Below are 8,074 nucleotides of genomic sequence, written 5' to 3'. Positions count from 1 at the left end.
CTGCATTTAGTGAGCACAGGCTGTGTGCTTCACGTGCATTTTCATTGAATCTTCATGATAACTCTCTGAAGTAGGACCCTTTGCCCCATTTTACAGATGAGGAAACTGAGGCAAAGTTCTATAAGACCTGATCTCGGTCACATAGCCAGGAATGGGGGTAGTCAGGACTTGGGCTACTCATTCCAGAGCTCCAGGGCAAATCCACCATGTCACCCCACCTTTCTTTCCTGTTTCATGCTCACTCACAAATCTGGAAGAGAACATTAGTTGTCACATGCACGGTGCTGGCAAGGGAGTCTACCCCTCCCACAGCCTCTGTTATTGGCAAACCCTCATGGAGCCATGTCCCTCTCCTGCCTGAGCTGACTGGAAAAGAACAGTGCAGACAATCAGGGCATAGCAATGACATCTACAGTGGCCTGGCTGGATGATAAGCTGATCCAATCCAACTTCTTGTCTGAGAACAGGAGCCAGCCTACCTGGGAGCCAGCAACTGGGAGCCGGAGCTCACAATGTGCACAGGGAGGGGCCAGCGACAGCCTGTGGTCATGCAGGTACAGAAACCACAAGGCAGCAATAGCTTTGGGGAAGAGGATGAGGTCAGGGACAGAACACAGGAGCACCACCCATGTGTTGGCCCAGTCTCATCAATTCCAGGGCATGAGAGTAATGATCCCATAGGACCCTGTTCCTCAGGTATCAAAGATGCTGTTCCTGTCCCAAGCTGCCACCAAGTGACCAATGACTGGGCCTAACTGCTACCTGTCTTCCCCACCGCTGACAGACATCCCCTTTCTCTCCAGTAACAAACTTTATTTTTTTTTCTGGAGCCAGAGCTTCACTCTGTTGCCCAGACCAGAATGCCATGGCTTCAGCATAGCTCAGGGCAACCTCACACTCCTGGGTTTAAGCAATCCTCCTGTCTTAGACTCCTGAGTAGCTGGGACTGCAGATGCACACCACCACGCCTGGTAATTTTTCTATTTTTAGTAGAGACAGGGTGTCACCCATGCTCAGGTTGGCCTTGAACTCCTAAGCTCAAGCTATCCTCCTGCCTTGGCCTCCCAGAATGTTAGAATTACAGGCATGAGTCCCCTTGCCCAGCCCAGTAACAGACTTCTAACATGTCCCGTGCAACAATGATTATTCGGTTTTTCCATTGCACAAAGCAGACTCCAACATGAACAACCAACAGATGGAATTGCAGAACCCACAATGCAGCATTCCTCTTGCAATTAACCTTAAAAAAAATAACAGAATATATTCTGATTAATTACTCAGTTCTGTTATAATCATATACAATATATTAGAACAAGCTTCAATCTAAAGCACCTCCCCAAGCCTGGGGGTTTATGAGAAACTATTACGAGACCACCTAACACTTCTATATAAGCACTGCACTACTTGAGAAAACACTTTTAATTCCTTTCAGCCAACACTAAACTTGAGTACTTGTTCTGAACTCCTCACAATTTAGGAAGAAACAGTGTGCAAAGTTCAAATGAGGTCATCATATCCAACCCTCTCACCTTCTTCTCACTCAGCCAACACGCCCTCTCCAAAATTGAGGCTCTACTGCCTTGTCTGACTCATGGAAGGATAACATGCCTTTCCCTTCCACTTCTAAAATTTAAAAACACCAAGGTTAACGGACAAGTCTTAAAACACAAGAATAGGATGTTTTTCTCATTGGTGTACACAGGAGGACCCCAGAATGGGTAAACTGAGAAATGGACAGCACAGCAGCATTGCAGGCCTGACGGAGGCCCTCGGATGTGAGTCTGCAATGACACACAGCACCTTAAGCCTCAGCTCCAAGAATGGGGCAGAGACCAACATCCTAGCACAACACATCTCTTCTGAAAAGTAGCTGGACTTGGCTACGCTATCAATATTATTTCACTCGCTTTCATGTACGGTTTGGTAAATGTTTTATTTGACTTTTGCATATATTTCAAATTATTGGAATATTTTACATTCCCATCTATTTTGAACTAGTAATTAGCTGTCTAAAACTAACAGACAACTTTTTGAAATATAGGTAAATATAATTAGCGTACTACTTCTGCTGCACAAATATTATGGAGACTTAGAGTAAATAATTTACCGTACCGTTCACAACGCTTCAGTCCTAAAGCCCAATTACGTACACGTAATGCTTTTCTACAGACTCCTCTTGGAACGTTCATCAGGGTGTAGAAAAACACAGCACCTTGCTTTTTTATCTCCTAATCCAATGAAACGTTTGCATCTCATTTGATCAACTGCCAAAACTTGTTGCCTACACGCTGCACACGTTTCTGTTCCTACCATGACAACCTTAAATCACCGATGATGACCAGTGGATTCTGAACCAGTGACCTCCTCTGCCTGCAGTGATCTGTCCGGGTGATGCCCCCGCCCCCTGCAGATGTCTAACCCGTGCAGTCCTCTTGGCTAGGGGACACAGCTGGCTCTGTTTCCAGGCGGTTTCCTTTTTGGGCTTCCCACATCTTTGCTTCTTGTATTTCTGCTCTCTGCGTTCCGTTCCCAGTGACTTTCTCCTACAGCAACCCTTAAGCTGTTCCTTCCCTTTGCGGCTCACTATTTACCTGCCCACGTAGTTACTCAAAACTCCGGGGCACAGACCCAGGCTCTACCTCTGATTACAAAATTAAGAGTTTAGCCAAGGTCCTCATGGGAAATATTAATGATGCTCCGTTCTAATGAAATGACCACTGTCCCGCCCCCTGCTCCATACACCGTCTCAATAGCATGATTTATTTCTACAGCTAATACTGTGGACCCACTTGGTAGACCAAGGTCCTTTGAATAATCGCCTGGCCGCAGCCCTGGAAGACACGACGGTGTCCAGGCCCATAGCCTGGACGAGCGCCTTAGCTCTCTGCTTCGACCCATTTTGCCCACTGACTGCTTGAGTCCCAAGCCCGACCCTAACAAGAGCCTAAGTCGCCGGACACAGGCTCCCCTGAATCCGCCGCGAACCTGGTCGCGGGCTCAGCTGGCCCCCCGCAGACTCAGGCGTCCGCTCACCTGGGTCACACTCGGTCCCGGGCGCGGGCGCGGCGCACCTGTCCCTCCTGTGCCCCTGCGCCCCTCCGCCGCTCCGGAGGAGGCTTTGCCCTGTCGCAGCTCTCAGTCCCGGGCGGAGCCGCCAGCAGGGAGTTCCGGCCAAGTTACCCCGTGCGCCTCCAAAGAGAAGGCTGCTGGGAACGCGTATATTCTATTTCGCGAGGCCTTCGCGTCCCGAGTGACCCCTTCAGGCCAGTTTCTCCCGCACGCTCACCGGGGACTCCTCCGCGCTGTCCCCGTTGCTTCCCTTTGCTTAGGGAATTAGTGGCGGGGCGCCGGGATCCGTGGGAAACGCGAAACTCATTTTCCCCCTGCTGGTGACTGTCAGGAACTGCATGTGGTGGAACTAAAGTATTACTCAAGTTGGGATCTTCTCTGCCCGTCTCAGAGATTTTTTAAATTTCCCTTTTTTTTTTTTTTTTTTTTTTTTTTTGAGACAGAGCCTCAAGCTGTCCCCCTGGGTAGAGTGCCGTGGCATTACAGCTCACAGCAACCTCCAACTCCTGGGCTCAAGCGAGTCTCCTGCCTCCGCCTCCCAAGTAGCTGGGACCACAGGCGCCCGCCACAACGCCCGGCTATTTTTTGGTTGCAGCCGTCATTGTTGTTTGGCGGGTCCAGGCTGGGGATTCGAACCCACCACCTTAGGTGTACGTGGCTGGCGCCTTAGCCCGGTGAGCTATAGGCGCCGAGCCAAATTTCCCTTTTTATTCATTTTATTTTAAGTGCTACTCTAAGAAAAAGAAAGTCACTTTTAGACTTCAGATTAATGAGAATAATAAAGGCGAGGACAACCCACTCAATCATTTTTTTTTGAAACAGTCTCACTACGTTGCCTGCGGTAGAGTGCCATAGTGTCACAGCTCACAGCAACCTCAAACTCTCCAGCGGAAGCGATTCTCTTACCTCAGCCTCCCAAGTACCTGGGACTACAGGCGCCCACCGCAACGCCCAGCTATTTTTTGGTTGTGTTGTCATTGTTGTTTAGCAGGCCCAGGCTGGATTCAAACCCGCCAGCCTCCGTGTTTGTGGCCGGCGCCCTACCCGCTGAGTATGGGCGCCGCCCTACTCAGTCATTTTTTAAACGTTTTCTTTTTTTTATTTAACTATGGAAAATTGCAAGCATAAAAGCAAGCAAAGATCATAATTAGGTTTCAGCTTTTCATAATGGTGGGCTAATCTTACTGTCTATAATATGCAATCCAAGTAAAACATTTAAAAAAATTATTTGAAGTCATTGGAGATTGATCAAAGGAAGGCAAAAATTCTTAAAACAATGAATGGAAGTGGCTGGGATTTGTAAATTTGTGGCTTTTTGCCTGAGGACAACTCCAATCCATGAGCAGCTTCAGCTGCCTGACTGTCTTGAAGGGGACAGAAAACAGAGTTTGAGACTTAGTATAAGATTGGAAAGCAGAGGTGGCAATTCTAGAAGGAAGGCATCTATGGAGGAGATGACCCTCAGAACATGCGTCATATTAGTTTTCTCTTGCTGCCATAACAAATTGCAGCAAATGTAGTGGCTTAAAACACCACTAATGTATTATCATGTAGTTCTGGACTTCTGAATTCCTATAAGGGTCTTACTGGACCATATCAGGGAGTTGGCAGGGCTGGGCTGTGCTCCTTTCTAGAGGTTGCAGAGGCAAATCCATTTCCTGCCTAATGACTTGTAGAAGCTCAGTTTCTTTGCAGTGGTAGGACTGAGTCTCCTGTTTCCTTGCTGGCTGTAAGATGACAATTAATCCAGCTTCTGGAGGTCACTGCTCCATTCCTTGACTTGATGCCTCTTTCCTCCTTCTTCAAAGTCAGCAACGATGAGGCAAACTTCAGATCTGTCCTCCTCCCACTTCATCTCTCTGATCCAGCCTGCATCAGTTCTTTCCCTTTAAAAACTTATGTGAATAGACTGGGCCCACCCAGATTATCCCTGGTACGATAATTGCCCCCATTTTAAGGTCAGTAACCTTAATCACATCTGCAAAATCCCTTTCTACACATAAAGTAACATATCCACAGGTTCCAGGGATTGGAACATGGACATCCTCAGGTAGCTGTTAAGATGCATACCAAAGTCGCCCTGCCCTCCAACCTCTCAAAGAGATCATAGTCTAATATCAATAATTTTATTAATTTTTAAAATTTATTGTTGAGAAGGGGTTTTACCATGGTGTCCAGCCTGGTCTTAAACTCCTGGCCTCAAGTTACCTCAGCCCCTCAAAATGCTAGGACTACAGGCCTGTGCCACCATGCTTGGCCAATGAAAATTTCTTAATAATAAGACAACCATGAAGTTTGCTGCGTCAGTTGACTCTTCCTGTCACTTTGCCTTTACAACTTGGCTAATTGTTCAACACAAGAGATCTAGGTTTTCGCCTATCTCTGCTTTCGACAAGCTTTCCTCAAAAAGTTTAATCATTTAAAGTCAGAGATGGGGACGAGGCGCGGTGGCTCACGTCTGTAATCCTAGCACTCTGGGAGGCCGAGGCAGGTGGACTGCGTGAGACCAGCCTAAACAAGAGCAAGACCCCATCGCTAAAAATAACCGGGTGTTGTGGCTGGTGCCTGTATGTAGTTCCAGCTATTTGGAAGGCTGAGGCAAGGGGATTGCTTAAGCCCAAGAGTTTGAGGTTACTGTGAGCTATGACGCCAGAGCTCTCTACCCAGGGCAACAAAGTAACACTCTGTTTCAAAAAATAAAGAAAGTCAGAGACGGGCAACTCTTCCTTTTCCTTGAACTTTAGAGGCCTCATTTCAATATTGTTCTGATGGAAAATAGGAAGGTCCAAGGAGAAAGAGACAGACAGGGGACAGCAGAACACACACATTTATCAATTAAGCTTGCCTCTATATTGGCACGGTTTATGGTGGCCAAAATAATTACAATAGTAAGTCAAAGATCACTAATCACAAATCAGCATAACAGACACGATGATGATGACAAGTAATGTGGAATTACCAAAATGTGACACAGAGACATGAAGTGAGCACGTGCTGTTGGAAAACGGTCCAATAAACTTGCCCCATGCGGGATTGCTACAAATCTTCAATTTAAAAAACACAATATCTGCACAATCCAGTGAAATCAACTGAGGTTTGATTATTATATTAATAATGCACATGTATTAATATTTGACAAAATAGACTTTAAGACAAAATATAATTAGAGAAAAAGAGGGAAATCACATAATAAATGATAAAAGAGTCAATACATCAGAAAACTGTAACACTATAGTCTGGATATCCCAGCACATTGGGAGGCCAAGGTGAAAGGATTGCTTGAGCTTGGGAATTCAAGACCAGCCTGGGCAACATAGCAAGAGCCTCTCTCTACAAAAAATAAAAATTAGTGGGGCTTTACCATCTATACCAGTAGTCCCAACTACTTGGGAGCCGAGGCAGGAGGATCACTTCAGCCTAATAATATGAGTCAAAGAAGATATTTTATAGGAAATTAGAAACTATTTCAAACTGAAGGATAATGAAAAGTAGCACACTAAAATTTATGTGTAGAAATGAAACACAAAGTGGACAAAAGAAATAATAATAAAGGTTAGTGTAGAAATCAATAAAATTGAAAATAGAAAAGCAACCGAGAAAATTAACAAAGTAAAAAGTAGGATTTTTAAAAAGATTAATGAAATTCATAAATTTCATAAAAGACTGATCAAGAAAAAAACAGACAAACTAGAATTTATAGAATATCAGGAATCAGGTCTCTCATATTGTTCGTTTCCTGTTTTGTTTCTTCTGGTTTTGTCCCTTCTGTTTTCTTTTTGCAAACTTCTTTGGGGTTGAACATTTTTTAGCATTTCACTTGGATTTCCCACTGTGATTCTGACTATATCTCTTTGCATAGGTATTTTAATGTCTTCCTGATGGATTACAATATAGGTAACAGTTTCACCATCTACTTGGAGTCAATATTTTACCATTTCGAGTGTAAGGTAGAAATCTTACCACTATATAAACTCCTTCACCCTTCCCCTTTGGGTGATGATGTCTATATATTAGACATTAGATGTCTTCTACATACACTGAAGATCCCATAAGACAATGTTAGAATTTTTGCTTTTAAATTAAAAGCATTAATTCAAATGTACTTTAAACAACTCAGGAAGAGAAAATTAGTTGTTCTATTAACCAGAATTTTATAATTTGTTACTCTTCCTTCATTCATGATACTCCAAGTTTCTTCTGGTACCACTTCCTATACTCAAGCCAGAATGAAAGAACTTCCCTTGGAGCTCTCTCTAACTACGTCCCAACTTCCACTTCTGGAATTCACGCTGTATTGCATTCAGGATAGCAGGTACCAAAGGAACAAAAATGAAACTCCTTGGTATTTGATATTTACTGCTATTTCATTAGTTCATTGGTATTTCAAGTTTTGATTGATTTCTTCAATTAGCCTGATACTATCTACTTTTCAGTGGCCTATAGGGGATCCATATAGTGGTGTTCAGCACAGGAGACAGGACAGAGTATGTTTACTTCATTCTTACCCAGAATACGAATCCCAATATAACAGATTAAAGAAAATGTATCACTACAGATCTTACAGACGTGAAAGAGATAATAAAGGAATATTGTAATAAGTTTATACCAGTACATTTGACAATTTAGATGAAATAGATACATTGCTTGAAAATACAACTTACCAAAACTAACGCAAAAATAAATTGTATATCTGAACAGCTTTATATTTATTAAAGAAATTAAATTTGTTATCAAAAACTTTCACTAGTGAATGTTATCGAATATTTAAAGGGGAAATGGTAGCAATCTTACACAAACTCTTTCAGAATACAAAGGATAAAAGTTCACTATCGGCTTAGCGCCTGTGGCTCAAGTGGCTAAGGCGCCAGTCACATACACCTAGGTGGCGGGTTTGAATCTAGCCTGGGCCCGCCAAACTACAACCAAAAAATAGCCGGGTGTTGTGGCAGGTGCCTGTGGTCCCAGCTACTTGGGAGGCTGAGGCAGGAGACTCCCTTGAGCCCAG

The sequence above is a fragment of the Otolemur garnettii genome, unplaced genomic scaffold (genome assembly GCF_000181295.1).
Source record: "Otolemur garnettii isolate 467f Iridium unplaced genomic scaffold, OtoGar3 scaffold00012, whole genome shotgun sequence".
NCBI classification, from domain to species: Eukaryota; Metazoa; Chordata; class Mammalia; order Primates; family Galagidae; genus Otolemur; species Otolemur garnettii.
Note: the sequence above shows the minus strand (reverse complement) of the source record.